The sequence below is a fragment of the Rhineura floridana genome, chromosome 11 (genome assembly GCF_030035675.1).
Source record: "Rhineura floridana isolate rRhiFlo1 chromosome 11, rRhiFlo1.hap2, whole genome shotgun sequence".
NCBI classification, from domain to species: domain Eukaryota; kingdom Metazoa; phylum Chordata; class Lepidosauria; order Squamata; family Rhineuridae; genus Rhineura; species Rhineura floridana.
This window is the reverse complement of record NC_084490.1, coordinates 51,369,004-51,385,836: the sequence shown is the minus strand read 5'-3', so window position 1 is coordinate 51,385,836 and position 16,833 is coordinate 51,369,004. Positions and strand designations below refer to the sequence as shown.

Genomic DNA, 16,833 nt, shown 5'->3' with positions numbered 1-16,833 from the left:
GGCACTTACAGTGGTGAAGCAACTGGTGCTCAAACACTGGAAAGAACGCCTTCAATTGTGCAGTGAACTTAGAACCTTATTGAGTTGGCTGCACATGAAAAAGTAGCTTTTTGCAGACAGCAAAAAAGAGAAATAGTTAGATATTGGAACCCCATATATCGACTCTTGTTTGCATGACTCCATACCCCCTGTTCCCTACACCCCTCCTCTTCATCCCAAATTTTAAAATGAGTTGTTTGTATTATTCAGTAAAGAAAATTGTTTTTAAGAAAAAAAAATTTTTTAAAAAGAATGGTACAACTTTATGGTCTAGATTAAAATAATACTTATTATTAATCTTGCACATTCTACTGAATTGTGAGAGATAGGAAGCTGGATTTCCAGCAAGACTGCACACAATACAGTTTTAGCAGGGATTTCCAGACAGGTTTGCACAGAATCCTCTGCAAAAATGATGTGGGGGGGGGGAGACCCTGTTTTCGCAATGCAAACCCCTTCCAAAATTCAGGAAGGGATCTGCATGGAATCCTGCAAAACTGAGTGGCTTTTTACCCCTGCTCATCAGCTGATGAGTGGGGGTTAATCCCTGCTCAGTTTGGCTGTGTTCCCCTGTTCCCTGTTGTGAACAGGGGTGCACAGCCTACACAGGATTTAACCCCACCCATCAGATGATGTCACAGGTGATGTCAGCAGGTGGGCATGGTTTGAGGGAAATGGCCTCATGGACCAACTTGGACCCTTTGGCAGGGCAAGATTGACCCACAGGCTCCCACCTCTGGCATACTGGGCTACAAAACTCTTTTGAAGGCTAGCCTCTAAAACACTTCCATTTTTAACTCACTTTGAGTTACAGCCCAAGATGCACCAGCCCCAGAAGAAGGCACTGCAAAGAAGGCAAAAACCTGTAATAGTCCCTATGTAATTGTAAATGTTGCCAAATTTTTAAGCATTGTTATTGACACCAGGGCTAACATGCTTGCTGCTTAGCAATTTATAGAGCAACTGGTTTTGTAATGTCTGTTCAATTATTTGTAGTGGTCACTGGATTAATAAACATATAATAACAATAACAGCAATTTCCTGCCAGGCCTAATTTGGGGAAGAAATCCTTCTCGGCTCCAATTCAGGCAACCAGCTAAGCCTACAAGTTGAATGCTGTGTGGGGCATTCTTTCAGCTTGACCTGACAGAGATCAAGAGAAAGACGACTTGCCTTGTCAGATCTACCTGAGGTTTAGTTCTCATTGAAGTAGTCCATCCTGCCTGTGTCTGGGCCGTACCACTTATTTTAAAGGTTTGCACATAGTCTTCCCTGGAGGGGAATCTTTCTGTATGAAGGATCATTCAGCCGTATGAGCCTCCACTCGTAGTTTGAGATGGTAAAGCCCAGGAACAGACTGAGCTGAGTACTATTTATCAATGGGCATATTGTTAAGTCCTTACCATTATCCTTTATCAGCCTTGATCCCAGTCTGCAAGGGAAAGAGAGATGTAAGAGAGACATGAATTTTCATAGATAACTACAGAGGATTTACTACAACAATCAAATCTGCAAACCGAAGACTGCAGAGTTCTGACACATTTAAGAAAAAAAACCCTAGAAGTCAATGAGAAGTCCATATAGAATGTTTGAACTGAGAGCTGCTTACCAATACTTTCTCTTTTTTAAGTCAGGATGATTGTCTACAGAGGACAGTAGCAAGTGAAACAAAGTCTTTTTTGTAATGTCTAGGAGAGGGGTGGCCTGTGGCTGGATCCAGCCTAGCAAGCTGTGGGAAGTGGCTCCCCAGCCCCTGCAGCTTTATCCACCAATCTGAACAGAATACAATGCAGCCTGTCTGATCTTAAGAAAGTGAATGGACATATCAAGCCAGGACCCACTGAATTGGGAGAGGACTGGAAAAGTAGATAGCTCATAGATGTCTCACTGTCCTCCCCTTCACCTGACCTATCCCAACTCCAGTGCCATCTCTCTCTCTTGTGCCTATCACTACTGTAATGAGGGCATCCCATTCTCTACCATCTGCAGTAGAATCATCTTGCCCTGAAGAGAGAGGAGACGAAAGCAGCTGTCACCATCCAGTTGCCATAGTGGCCCCTCCCTCCCCCAACTGTCACCACAGCCACAGGGGCATATGCAGTAGAACCATCTTGCCCTGAGGGGAGTGAAAAGAAGCAGTAACAAGGTTTTTCTTCAAGAAACAAGCTGTCTTTTCCATTTTATTGTAACTTTTAAAAAAATTACTTTTTATAATCTTATACTTTGTGAAGTCTGCCTGAAAAGCGGTATATAAGATTCTCCCCAGGCCACACCCCTCATCGTCTTTGCTGTGGCTGGCAAAGCAGAGTGCACTACCCCTGCTTTGTCAGCCCAGTTGGTTTCTGTACTGACCACTGAGGAAGTTAAATCACTTCTTCCATGGCCAGTACAGAAGCAAATTGGGGTGGTGAAGCAGAGACAGTGCACTCTGCTACGTCAGTCCAATCAGCTATCATTTTCATGCTGCACAGTGAACAAGGGATCCCCTTTCTCACCATACAGCATGGAAGTAAAGTGAGCTCTGTGAGAGAGTGAGTGAGTGAGAAGATATGGTGTGTGTGTGTGTGTATTAATGGGATGTGCTACCATAGCCTTTGATACCTGATATGTATATAGGACCCACCCTATGTTTGTGATTGTAAGTTGTTTTACAGTGTTTTAAAGGATGTATTGTAAACTGTTATAATCTGCCCTGGGACCTCAGGGTGAAGGTTGAGCAATAAAGTAGTAGTAGTAGCAGTAGTAGCAGTAGCAGCAGTAATAGTAGTAGTAGTAGTGTTTCTAATGTGTGTTTGAGAAAGAATGGCATGTGTATGCATTTTCCCTGATTACCATTGGTATGTGAGCCCTGATTACTTTTCCCCATGAGGAATCTGGTTGGGGGCTGGGGGAAAGGTTTCCCCCCCTGGTCTAGGTGGTAGGAAATAACATATGAAAAGAGTAAGAGACAACACAGAAGGTTTTTATTTCTGTGTAGGTTAGGGATGGAATCCTCTCCTTTTTTGTTTCATTTTTAAGTGTGGCCCTCTGGTGGTCATTAATGATCCTATTCTTTTTTCCTCTGATATCTTTTCATTTTTCTGATCTGTTTTGTTTTTTTTCTTTGCAGAGAATTATTGATATTATAATCGCTATTTATTCAGGAGTTTCCACTGGTATCCATCTTTATTCTGTACTCTGTAATTATTGCCTGTTTACATTCCTTTCCAAGCTCATTGCAGAGCAGATTAAGGCAGGTGTCTTCCCCCCTGCTGCTTACAATCAACACCTCTTTCCCCCCTGCTGCTTTCTGTCAGTCACAATCAACACCTCATTCCCCCCAGCTGCGTATGTCAGTTGCAATCAACACTTCATTTATAGTGAAAGTGAATACACATTTGAAGAGCTCACATAGAAAGTAGATCAATAAAAGTATCACTCACACTATTGATGATTTCAAAGCGAATTTTAAAAAATGGAAAAAAGAAGAATCAGAAACCAGGCACAGAAAGTTGCTACTTCAAAATTTTCTCAGCAAACATAGAAAATATCAGAAATAATAATTAATCTGATGGAAAATCTGATTATTGCAGAAACTGAACCCATTGCTGTAGGTCCATTCATACAAGTAATCTCCCACCTGCAGTCTGGATGATACAGCTCAGGGAGAACTCTGCCGCATATTATTTCTGCATATTTAGATATGGATACCACTGGATGGAATTGATAGCATCAGTGGGTTGCCAAAGTTCTTATGAGGGTCAGTCTTTCCCATTCAGCAGTACTAGCAGTCATTATTATTAATATTAATATTTAATTGCCTTTTACACAAGCGTCTCAAGGTGATGTACAATAAAAACAGCAAGAAACAGTAAACAAAGTAGATATATGAAGAAAAAGCAATACAAAATAGACACCCATGGCAGAAACCCATTCATCCAGCTGGGAAAACCTATTGGAATAAAAATTACTTCAGTTGTTTCTGGGAAGTGCAGATAGTGGGCACCTGTCATATCTCGACAGGAATGCTATTCTGCAGACCGCATCATGTTGGTACCACATCGGTACTTGCCCCACACCTGACAACAGGTGTGGGGCATCTGGATATATAAGGAATTGGCCGGCTTTCAAATAACCTGACCCTGAGCTGTGTAAGACCTTATACACCTTAAACTTGGTCCAATAGCAGATTGGCAGACAGTGCAAATCCTGAAAGCAAGCTTTTATATGCTCACAAACAACTGTTGAGCCCAGCCTCTCTCCTTAGGATCAAGGAGGGGGAAGGCATGAGTTGCAGGCGCCTCAGCCGTCAGCGGGCATGGACAATCCAGCTGTTGTTGAGTCTAGCCCAGACCTTGAGGAAGAGAGCGAGCTAGTCGCCCCACCAGTTCCCACGGATGGCCCTGCCCCTCAATGGGACAGCGCTCAGCCATCAAGCACCCCCACGGAGCCATTAGGGGAGGATTCAGAAAGAGCAGTAACTCCTCCTGTGCCAAGCAGTATCCCAGAGATGCCTGACGCTTCCCAGCCCTCTGCTTCCCCGCCTGCAGATAAGGACCCTGTTCTGTCAGATGAGCCCATGGAGACTCGCCCCCCCCTTCACCACGCTCACGACGTAGGGAGAAACGGACAGGGCAGAGGGTGTGTGTGCAAAGGAGTGAGAGGTTACGCTCCAAGACCTCTCCAATTTAAGACTGGCGCGCTGTGAATGGGGCGTTGAGTCAACTTTCATCACACGTTGCAGAGCATGTCTAGACGGGACTTAGGGACTTGCAGTGAGTTAGCATAGGGTCTTTTCTATGAGGCGCTCAGCCTTTGATGTATCCATTTACGTTAATAAAGCAAGAGTTCCTTGCACTGCCGTCTCCAACTCATGATTCCCGCTCTGAACCAGACAGTTTAACTCAACCACCATTCCTCCTCATCTCTGCTCCAATGACGGATGACATGGATGCGAACGGGGCCGTCGGGGGAATCTCAGTAACTGTGGAAACTTGTACGCCGACCTCCAGAATCTCTGCATGGCTACGCAAGCCCTGCAAGCGGAAAACCAGACTCTTCGAACAGCCACTCAAGCCTTGCAAGTGGACAATCAGAATCTTTGAGCCCTGATTGTCCAGATCCAAGCCGCGCCACCCGGGGTGGCAGCAGCCCCGGCCCCAGTCAAGTCTTCTGTGGGGCTCCCTGCTCGTTATGGGGGCCAGAGCGACCAGTTCGCCACATTCCTAGCCCAATGTGAGTTATACATCCATGTGCAACAAGCAGAGTTCCTGACTGATGACACTAAGGTGGGTTCATCATTAGTCTCCTGGAGGGGGAGGCGGCAAAATGGGCTACCCCTACTTGATTTGCAATGACCCTATACTGCGGCAGTTTGATGCCTTTAAGAACTTGATGTCCGAGATGTTTCGTGACCCGCAGAGAAAGGAGATGGTTGCCCGCCAACTGAGAACCCTACGGCAGGGAAAGGGCTCAGTGGGGGCGTATATCAACGCCTTTCGCGTCTTGTCCCAGGAAACGGATTACAACGACCCAGCCTTGATGTACTTTTACCGGAATGGACTTAGTTCGGAGGTTTTGGATGAGCTGGCGCGTGCTATGCCCCCTGACATGCTGAGAGGCTTGATCCAACTGTGTATGCAAATAGACAACCGCCTGGAGGGAAGAAAGCTTGAATGTCGGGTGGACTCCTCTCGTGCACAGACCACCGCCCCTCTTCCCCGGGTGTGCCATTCGCCCAACGTGGGAGCCCCTACCCCATTGGGGGAAGAGCCCATGCAGATTGGGGAAGCTAGACCGCGACTGTCAGAGGAGGAGAAGGAGAAGCGAACGTGGAGCCTGTGTAACCAGAACACATCCTGGATAAACAACTTCATTATCTCTCAGGCTGTCAGTATGCCAGCACACAGAATGAAATGGGCCATCTGGCTAAAGGGTCCATAACCTCCAGGATAGTTGCTTTCCCTTGAGAGGGGAGTAAGTCCATGATGAAGTCCAAGGTGACCATCTGCCAAGGCCCCCTCAGTTGTGAGGTGTGGCTTCAAAAACCCGGCCAGGCGTCCTGGGGTGTGCTTGGCTCTCAGGCAAGTAGAGCAGGAGTGGACATATTTCTCGACGTCATGCTTCATTCGTGGCCACCAGAAGTCTCATGCAACAGCCTTGCAAGATTTTGAACACCCAAAATGGCCCGCTGTCAGAGCGTTGTGACATTGGCGTAGGACTTTGGCCCATAATTCTCCAAGAGGAACATCAAGGGCTTTGAAATGATTAGAGCAGCCCTCCTCTGTGGGTGAAGCCCAGGTTGTGGTCTTGTGGGGGCTACTGTAGCTGTTGCACTCGCGCCTGGGTGTATGGGTCTTGTTCCTGTGCTGTGTGCAATTCTTCCACCCATGGATTAGGCCAGGCTGCCACCAACTTGTCTAGGGGAATGATGTGGTGCAAGGAGGATTCAGGCAGAGCTTGATATTCTGGCTTGTGGGACAGTACATTGGCCCTGTGGTTCTGCATCTGGAGAATGTAGTTAATGTGGAAGTGAAACCTTGTGGAGAATTGAGCCCAGCGCACTTGCCGTTGGTTCAACTTCCGGGCCGTTTGTAGGCTCTTGAGGTTCTGATGATCGGTGTGGACCTCCATTTCATGCTGGGCTTCCTTCTAGGAGGTGTCGCCAGGTCTCAAATGTGTCTCGAATGGCAAGCAGCTCTTTCTCCCACACAGTGTAGTTTTGCTCCGAGCTAGACAGCTTTTGGGAGAAGTAGGCACAGGGAAGCAAATGGGGGGATTTTTGGTGAGTTGTAACAGCACTGCTCCTATGGCTACGTCCAAGGCATCTGATTCCACCATGAACGGTTGGCGGGGGTCAGCAAGTTGCATTATGGGTTCCAAGGAGAACAAAACCATCAATTGCTCAAATGCCTGTTGGGCATCTTCAATCCAGCAAAAGGGGCCAGTCCCCTTTAAACAGTCTATGGGGGGGGTGTCTTGTCAGAGAAGGAAGCAATGAAGCATCTGTAGTAGTTGGCAAATTTCAAGAACTGCTGTAGGTCTTTCTTGGTTTTAGGAGGGTCTCAGGAAAGCACACAACGCACCATTCCTGGGTCTATCTCTACTCCTATCAGGGTAATACGGTATCCCAGAAAGTCCAGGGTGGTCAGGTCAAAGCCACTTTCAAAGCTTGGCATACAGGTGATGTGCCCTCAATCTTTTCAACACCGCTCTCACATGAGCCTCATGTACTGCTGGGGAGTCTGAGTAGATAAGGATGTCATTTAAATAGCCTATCATGAAATGATCTAAGTAGTCCCGAAAGATTTTATTTATTTATTTGTTTCATTTTTAAACCGCCCATAGCGAATATCTCTCTGGGCAGTGTACAAAAGGATTAAAATACAAAATATCATAATAAAAACAGCCGAACAATAATAAACACAAACAGAAACCACAGAAATATAAAAGTAAACACATTAAAATGCCTGGGAGCATAGCCAGGTCTTAACCTGGTGCCGAAAAGATAGCAGCGTAGGCGCCAGGCGTATTTCTCCGGGGAGGCTATTCCACAATTCAGGGGCCACTACAGAAAAGGCCCTAGATCGTGTAACTGTCCTCCGGGCTTCCTGATGTGTTGGTACCCGGAGGAGGGCCTTAGCTGCTGAGCGAAGTGACCGGGTAGGTTCATAGTGGGAGAGGCGTTCCACAAGATATTGCGGTCCCACGCCGTGTAAGGCTTTATAGGTCATGACCAGCACCTTGAATCTGGCTCGGAAACAGATGGGTAGCCAGTGCAAATGGGCCAGAACAGGTGTTATATGTGCTGACCGGCTGGTCCTTGTCAGCAGTCTGGCTGCTGCATTTTGCACTAGCTGAAGTTTCCGAACTGTCTTCAGGGGCAGCCCAACGTAGAGCGCATTACAGTAATCCAACCTAGAAGTTACCAGAGCATGAACAACTGAGGCGAGGTCATCCCTGTCAAGATAGGGGCGTAGCTGGGCTACCAACCGAAGGTGGTAGAATGCATTCCTTGCCACCGAGGCCACTTGCGCCTCAAGAGACAAGGAAGGATCAAAAAGCACCCCCAGACTACGAACCTGTTCCTTCAAGGAGAGTGTAACCCCATCTAGAACAGGGTAAACATCCACCATCTGAACAGGGAAGGCATTCACCAACAGTGTCTCGGTCTTGTCTGGATTGAGTCTCAGTTTATTAGCTCTCATCCAGTCCATTATTGCGGTCAGGCAGTGGTTCAGCACATCCACATACTCACCTGTAGAGGATGAAAAGGAGAAATAGAGCTGCATGTCATCAGCGTACTGGTGGCAACGCACTCCAAAACTCCTGATGACGGCACCCAGAGGCTGCATGTAGATGTTAAAAAGCATGGGGGACAAAACCGACCCCTGAGGGACTCCACAATGGAGAGTCCAAGGTGTCGAGCAATGTTCCCCAAGTACTACCTTCTGGTGACGATCCGCCAAGTAGGAGCGGAACCACTGCCAAGCAGTGCCTCCAACTCCCAACTCCGCGAGTCTCCCCAGAAGGATACCATGGTCGATGGTATCAAACGCCGCTGAGAGATCAAGGAGAATCAACAGAGTCACACTCCCTCTGTCCCTCTCCCGACAAAGGTCATCGTACAGGGCGACCAAGGCTGTTTCAGTGCCAAAACCAGGCCTAAAACCGGATTGAAACGGATCCAGATAATCGGTCTCATCCAAGAGCGCCTGGAGCTGACCGGCAACCACCCGCTCCAGAACCTTGCCCAAAAAGGGGACATTCGCCGCCGGTCTATAGTTGTTCAGGTCATCTGGGTCTAAGGAAGGTTTCTTTAAAAGAGGTCTTGCTACTGCCTCATTCATGAAATTTTGGAAGACAGATAGGGCATTTGATAGACCAAATAGCATGACCAGATACTCAAAGGGGCCATACTGGGTTTTAAAGGCAGTTTTTCACTCATCCCCTTCCTTCATATGGACCACGTTGTAGGCTCTGCGCAAATCCAACTTAGTGTAGATCTTGGCCGTGCAAAGTCATTCCAGCATCTCATTGATAAGGGGGAGCGGGTAACTATTGGGGATGGTGATCTTATTCAGCTCCTGGTAGTCATGACAGGGGCAGAGCTTCCCACTCTTTTTTTTTTTTTGACAAATAGTAGAGGGGGCCCGGCAGGAGACTTCAAGGGCTGAATAAATCCCCGCTGCAGGTTAACATCCAAGAAGCCCTGTAACACAGCTAGCTTTGGCTCTGACAAGTATATGCATCCGGAGGGGACTCGGGCCCCTGGGAGGAAGTCTGTGGCACAGTCGTAAGGCCCATGGGGGGTCAGCTGGTCCGCCTCCTTCTTGTCAAAGGCATTTTGATAGTCCAGGTATTTGGCAGGCAGCGCAACCCCCTTGGACAAGGATGAAACGGCTGCTGCCACTGTTGCAGGGGACTTAGTAGGCTGGCAGTGCTGTTGGCAATAGTCCAGCTGGAACGTTACTGTGGCCTTCCCCCACAAGATAAGGGGCTCATGTTGTGCCAACCAGGTCATCCCAAGCACCAGTGAAAATGGGGCAGGGTGGCCAGGTAAAGGCCAGCACTCCCAATGTCAGGGGTCACCTGTTTATGGTTTCCACGGAAAGGGGGTCCCTAAGCCTGGTGACTGGTATTCTGTGGCGTTTAGCAAAGTCCAAGTCCATGAAGTTACTCAGTCTTGCCCTCCAGGCGACGACCTTCAAGTCTGCTGTCTATCTGCAGGCACAGCTGGACAAGCTCCGAGACGGTGTTTGGTTGCAGGGTGTGCACCAGTTCATCAAGGATCTTGCTGCTGAAGCTGTTATGGTATAAGTACCTCAAAGTGGACTTGTTAAAATCCCGTCTCTTGGGCCAGGATCCGAAAGGTGTTACTGTAAGTCCCAGCAGAGTTCTTTCCCTCCTGCAGGGTTCCCAATTGGCAGGACATGGTGGCCTTCCACTGGGGGTCTCGAAAGATCTCCGCCATGGCTTTAACAAAGTTATCATACTGGGTCAACACAGGGTCGTTCTGGAGCAACAGAGGTGTTGCCCACTTGACAGCCTCTCCTTCCAGGAGGCTGATGATGAAGGCTACTTTCAAGGAGTCATTAGGGAAATCCGACTGCCGCACTCGAATGTAGAGCTCGCACTGGGCAACGAATGTAGCTAACTGCTCCAGCTTCCCACTGTAACGGAGGGGCAGATCCACAGGCATCTTGATTTGAGGCGTTGGCACAGGCAGCACGGGGCCCAGCCCCTGCTGCAAGGTGGTCACTTGAGCTCCCAGCTGGGTCACTTGGAGGCACAAGGTCTGATTCTCAACCAAAGGAACTGGGTCTCACCTCGGAGATTCTGCAGCTAAGTTGACACGGACTTGAAGGCTATCTGGTAGTCCTACTCTGTTCTGCTGTTTGTTCCATCCTCTCTGTCATGGAGATGCTAGTTGGAGGAGGTGGTGGCTGAGTCAAATTGTCCTGCCCGAACTCGAAGAACTCAGACTCAGACATAGCTGTAGGGTTTTTTATTGAAGTAAGAGAAAGTTTCAGTTCAGCACACTTCATGAATCTACTTACGACTTACTCAGAACTCAGCATTCCTCTCTACCTAACTAGACACAGCTTGGGGGCAATAAGATGTTGTCTCAGCAACTAACCCTTGCCCCTCATGCAGTGTAAGTAGGTCTGGGCAGGCTCCCTGCTTGCATGTACCCCGATTCACTATTGAAGGTGTGCACATAAGCTCAGACTCCTCCTGAACTGGGATTGTTGAATGTCCCGCCGCACTCACCTCCTGGACCTGGGATAGGTCTCCGTCCTGTCCTCTCCCTCTGCGGGGGGAGGGTTGTCCAGCGGCTGTGCAGGCGCTGGGAAAAGTGCCTCACCAGGTGGAGGACTGACCGGCGGGTCTGGTGGTCTCTCCAGGGGGGCGTCTGGGACTGCTGAAAGTGACCCGTCAGCATCCGGAGTGGGGGCCTCTTTGTTGTCTCTCCCCTTGCTGGGTCCTTCCCTGACTGGAACATCCCAGTCCTCCTCACCCCCTCCTGCTCACCAGTCCACCCCCTACTAGCATGGCTCACGACGCAGGATTACTTCCTGTGTACCTGTGCCCTGCACAGCTGAATTTTACTGCCCTGCTTTCTTCCTGTCTCTTTCTTTTTGGCAAGACATCCTTAAATGTGTTCCTTTCCCTCTCCTTCTCTCTGGCTGCTGTCCAGATTGTTTGTTTCCCTGGACCCTGACTCTCCTCAGAGGGGCCTTGGGACTGAATTGGGTGGTCCGCATTCTGGCATGGATGTTTCCGTGTCACTTCTGGTCCAGCTGCTAGTTGCTCCACAGAGTCCTCAAAGACCTTGATTGGATGGCCTCTGACAGATGCACTGAAAGGTATTTCAAAGAGGCTTTTGATGGCCTAAGATAGGAATGGGGGACCTTTTTTCTCCAGTGGGCAAGTTCTTTATCTGTCCTACCCCTCGTGTGACAGGACTGCTCGCTTGTCAATCATGTGATGTCACAATGATGTCAGGTGATGAACCTCTTTGAAAGTACACTCCAAGCATGCCTTCAGAGAAACTTGCTCCAAGATCACGAAGAGGGTTTACATTGAAACCCTGCTAAAACAGAGGGTTTAACCCCTATTTTAGCAGTTTCATTGCAAGCCCTTGAGTGATCCTGGAGCAAGACAGGCTCCCATTGCCCATCAGCTGGTGGATAGGGGGAGCACGCCTTACTCCAGGATCACAGAGGGCTTTGCACTGAAACCCCTGCCAAAACAGAGGGGGTTTTCCCCTCCATTTTAGCAGAGGGGTTCATGCAAACCCCTTCTTGATTGTGGAGCAAGGTGTGCTCCCACCATTCATCAGCTGATGCGCGGCGGGAGAGCACCTTGCTCCAGCAAAGGAACAATTGGGAGCTCACTAAGCTCCCAGTTGTTCTTTCAAGCCATGTTGGTACATGCCCCATACCTGCCATCACATGTGACATCAGCCATGGGGGATCTGAGCACGCTTTGTCAGGAATGGCCTGGTAAGCCAAATTCTGGCAGGCTGAAGTTGGCCCACAGGCTGGAGGTTCCCCACCCCTACCCTAAAGAATGTCTTTAGTTCTTACTGTTGATTTGTTAATTGTAATTCATTATTTATTTATTTAAAATATTTCTATCCCGCCCTTCTACCCTATAATAGGGTACTTATGGTGGCTTACAAAAATAAAATCAAACACGTACATAATAAAATTGTAAACAATAAAATCACAAAAACATTAATATATATAAACACACACACATATAAATAGGGAGTGGTACTAAAGGGGACTACAAGGGTAAAATTTAACATAGAAGCCATAAAATCAGTGTCAGGCTCTACCTTCAGTCCCTCCCAAAGGCTGTCTGGAACAAGATCATTTTCAGAAGTCTCCGGAAAACCATCAGGGAGGGAGCAGAGTGAACTTCTTGGGGTAAGGTGTTCCAAAGCTTGGGGGCCACAGGTGAAAAAGCTCTCTTCCGTGTGCCTGTCCGTTTAACGTCTTTCACTCTAGGCATGCAGAGGAGACCAGAGGCAGATGATCTTAAATCCAGGGCAGGTACATATGGGCGTAAGTGGTCCCTCAGGTACATTGGTCCAAGGCTGTTTAGGGCTTTAAAGGTCAGAACCAGCACTCTGAATTGGGCCCGGAAACAAATTGGGAGCCAGTGGAGTCAATAAAGCACAGGGGTGATATGCTCCCTGCACCGTGCTCCAGTTAACATTCTGGCTGCTGCATTTTGAACCAACTGCAATTTCTGAACCGTTTTCAAAGGCAGCCCCACATAGAGTGCATTACAGTAATCAAGCCTCAATGTCACCAATGCATGTGTCACTGTGGCCAAGTCAACTGCCTCCAGGAATGGATGCAGCTGGTAGACCAGTTTGAGTTGGCCAAAAGCACTCCTGGCTACCGCAGCCACCTGATATTCGAGCAGCAGGGCAGGATCCAGGAGGACTCCCAAACTGCGGACCTGCTCCTTCAAGGGGAGTGTAACCCCATCCAGGACAGGTTGCAACCCCGTCCCTGGCGCAGTTTTTCCCTTGACCAGCAGTACTTCCGTCTTGTCTGGATTAAGTTTCGGTTCTGTAATCATTTTGATTATTTACTCCCTTTGTTTGTTTATCTAAAAAGAATGGCTTAATAAAAATTAATAAGGTAAATAATAAATTGTCAGGAGCACAATCCAGCAAGCTAGCTAATTTTAAGCTCCATGAAATTCAACTGGGGACAGGGAAGGAATGCTGCTAGTTTTTCCATTAAAATCAATGGGAATGAAATTTGCATAACTTGGGCAGAATCGAGCAAGCCCTTTTGGCTTATTTTTGTTTAATCAAATATAGAAATTATCATTATAGACTCTAAAGGGTATTCTTGTTTGTGTGTTATAGGAAGGAAGTTTTCTGGGAAATGTGTACATAATAGTCTCTTTGTGCAATCGGGGGGGGGGGCGGAATGTCCCAAACAGCATTTTATCTGTTGTGTGATATTTTGCACAAACACTATGGAGTTGTGGTCAAGAGACTACATCCTCTTGGAAAGGGACAAGCAGGCTAGGTACATCTGTAGGGGGAATTTGGGATTTGAGAACATATGCCTGATTGCTGGGAACCAGTCTTTTGCACTGGATAGAGTTGAGTATAGCTGTGGGCAGCCTAAGCTCAAATCCCTGCACAGACCAGAAGTCCACTGGATGACCTTGGGCAAACATATGACAAGGTCAGTATAATCTGTTAACAGGGTGTCCGTGTGCATAAAAGGAAATTAGCATATGCCATACCTCAACTTGAGTCTTGGTGAGGAACAAATCCTAAAATGAATTAAAATTAAATAATAAATAGGAGATAGAGCACTGGTTTTCAATCTGTGTCCTGAAGAATCCTTTTAATTCCTTAAAAGCTTATCAGGGACTCCTTAATGCAAAGATCAATCATGATGGACCTTTTTTTCTTAGACAGTTTGCACTCAACTACTACAGTGTGAAGCCACAAGGGACTTTGGGGCTTGCTTTAGAATGCACTCTCAATTAATGAGAAGTGATAGTGAGACCCAAAATGGACTGAGAGTGTGCCTTAGAACATCTCCCTATCCCCAGATCCTTTGAAAACATGCAAAGATTCTAGAACAAGGATCTGGCAGGGCTGCTGTTAGTTGCATCTTGCACTGTGAGTCCTGCGCTGAGCACGGGGCTGCACTAGGTGACTTCCAAGGTCCCTTCCAACTCTCTAGAGTTGTTTGATTTTGTGAAACATGCAGGGCATCTCCAGCGGACTGATCAGTGAAGAAAGGGCTCACTATTAATAGAAAGTTTGAAAAACATGGTAAGAGAAGGCCTTGGAGAAGAGACTGTGGCCTGTTTCTTACACTGGAGATAAACCTATGGCTGCTTATACACCATACATTTGAAGCACATTTAAAGCACATGACTTCCTCCAAAGATTCCTTGGAACTATAGTTTGTTAAGGGTGCTGAGAATTGTAGCTCTGTGAGCAGCAAGTTACAGTTCCCAGGATTCTTTGGAGGAAGTCATGTGCTTAAAACGTATGATGTGTACACAGCCTGTGTCTGGGTTGTGCCACTTAGGAGCATAAATCTTTGTTGTTGTTATATGTCTTCAAGTCGATTTTGACTTATGGCGAACCTATGAATCAGTGACCTCCAATAGGATCTGTTGTAAACCACCCTGTTCAGATCTTGTAAGTTCAGGTCTGTGGCTTCCTTTATGGAATCAATCCATCTCTTGTTTGGTCTTCCTCTTTTTCTACTCCCTTCTGTTTTTCCCAGCATTGTCTTTTCTAGTGAATCATGACCTTCTCATGATGTGTTCAAAGTATGATAACCTCAGTTTCATCATTTTAGCTTCCAGTGATAGTTCTGGTTTAATTTGTTCTAACCCCCAATAATTTGTCTTTTTTGCAGTCCATGATATACGCAAACAGATCTAGGCTCACATTATTAACTGCTCCTTGTTAAAAAACAAACACCCAAACATTTCCAGTACCTAGATTCCTTTCCCCTGGTATCCAGTTGCCTATGAGCAGGGAATATTATTTTTTAGTCCAGTATTTTGTGTGTAGTCTGCAGTGGTAGCCCTGAGATGGCTACTATCGTGGGATTTGTCCCTGTGGAAGGTTATGCATCAAGGCACTGATCAGCAGCCAGCAGGCCAGCTGGAAATGTGATATTTCGTTCTCTAGCCTTTACTCCCTGCCCCCATTCCACCTCTACTCTCCCAAAGCTGTCAAGGCTGGTTTTATCAGGCTTACGAGCAACACCAGATGCCCTTCCCTTGCTAGATGGCAGAGTCTGAGGTGGCGTGGAATATTGTCATGGCCTGATTTTTAAGAAAAAGAAAAGAAGAAAAGAAAGGAGAGAGTACTGGAGGGGAGGGAGAGGGAAAAGTTAATGAAAGTTAAACATCAAACTCTGTATGGAAGGACTGAGCAGAGGGGGTTTGGAACCATGGTGCACCTGCTGTCACACCTTTGGTTGATCCCGGTCTGGGTTTTTTTTTGTGTGTGTGTGTTTTGACTGGCTGTGATGTCATGAGAAGGAGGCGTGGCCATTTCCGAGGCAGGTAGATAAAGGATTCACTAAACAGGATCCCCCAGTTCTAAGAGTCGAGGCGGCAGCGGAAACTCAGATCACCAGGGCCAGGTAAGCAGACTTCCTTCCTTTCTGTCTCTTTATTCAGGCTGCACTTCTTCCGCCTCAGACCAGGAGTCAGAAAGGGTCACACTAAGGACAAGAATTTCAGGGGGACACTAATTTGAGGTATCTATAGCCTGATCCTGTGTATATTTACTCAGAAGTAAGACCCACTGTCGTCAGTGGAGCTTACTTCCAGATATATGTGGATTGTATTGCAGCCCAAGTATAAAGTCTGGAATTCTGAGATCTCCACAACTTCCTTTTCTCTTTCTTTGTTCCTGCCTCTTTTGTTTTTGACTTCTTCCTTTTTAATTATTATCTACTTTTTATCTAATACTATATTTGAAGCTGAGCCCATGTTTATGGTGACTTTATTCTGGGTTGTTTTTGTGTTTATGGATAGAGATTACCTGTTGTGATTTTCAAAACTACATTTTTAATTCTCTCTCTCTCTCTCTTTCTCTCTCTCTCTCTCTCTCTCTCTCTTTCTCTCTCTCTCTCTCTCTCTCTGTTTCTCTCTGTCTCTCTCTCTCTCTCTGTCTCTCTGTCTCTGTCTCTCTCTCTCCCCCCCCAATATGTATCTGACTATTCATTATTCAGTCCTGTGTCCCACCTTCCTGTTTTTGTAGCTTTACCTTAAAGCAGAAATGAGAAGAAGTGGACTTGAACAGAAGAAAATGACCCGGAAATCACAGTTCAGTATAGTCTGCTTCTGTGTTTCTGCTTTTAAAAAAAAATGGAACTCCTCGTAGAGCAGAAGTTGGGGAAAATGTTGAGCTAGATTGCAAGTTATACAACAAACCTTAACTCCTAGGTTCAGCATCTAGTTTCACTGGAGGGCCTCTTTTGTGTTCTTACAGACAAATTCATGGAGGAGGAGAGGTTTATCAGTAGGTGATGATAGCAAAATGGAAATTCCAGGTTCAGAGATTGTGTGCATCCGAAAATTGCTGGGGGCGTGGGGATGAGTAAACAGTGAAGAGGGTTATTACCTGAAGGCATTTAGGTGGACACTGAAACAGGATGCTGGACTAGAGGGACACTTGGTCTGATCCAGCAGAGCTTTTCAACATCATAAGGTGATGTTGGGTCAAAAGGGGAGCGCCGTCTGGTTACAGATGCTGTCCCCCAAAGATACGTCCACTTGCTTCTAAATTGG

At 47.0% G+C, this 16,833-nt stretch overlaps 1 protein-coding gene across 5 annotated transcripts in view; it reads left to right on the top strand.

Annotated features, from left to right (window-relative positions):
* Positions 1-16,833, top strand: part of GRB7 (growth factor receptor bound protein 7) — a 92,443-nt gene that overhangs the window by 16,297 nt on the left and 59,313 nt on the right. Inside the window, exon 1 of one of the 5 annotated variants that reach the window (XM_061588067.1) lies at positions 15,300-15,680. The exons of 3 other annotated variants lie outside the window; for them this stretch is intronic. The gene's annotated coding sequence lies outside the window, so the exon portion shown is untranslated. Of the gene's footprint in view, positions 1-15,299; positions 15,681-15,723; positions 15,798-16,833 lie in introns of those variants that run through there. One more of the 5 variants, XM_061588070.1, reaches the window with a different exon arrangement.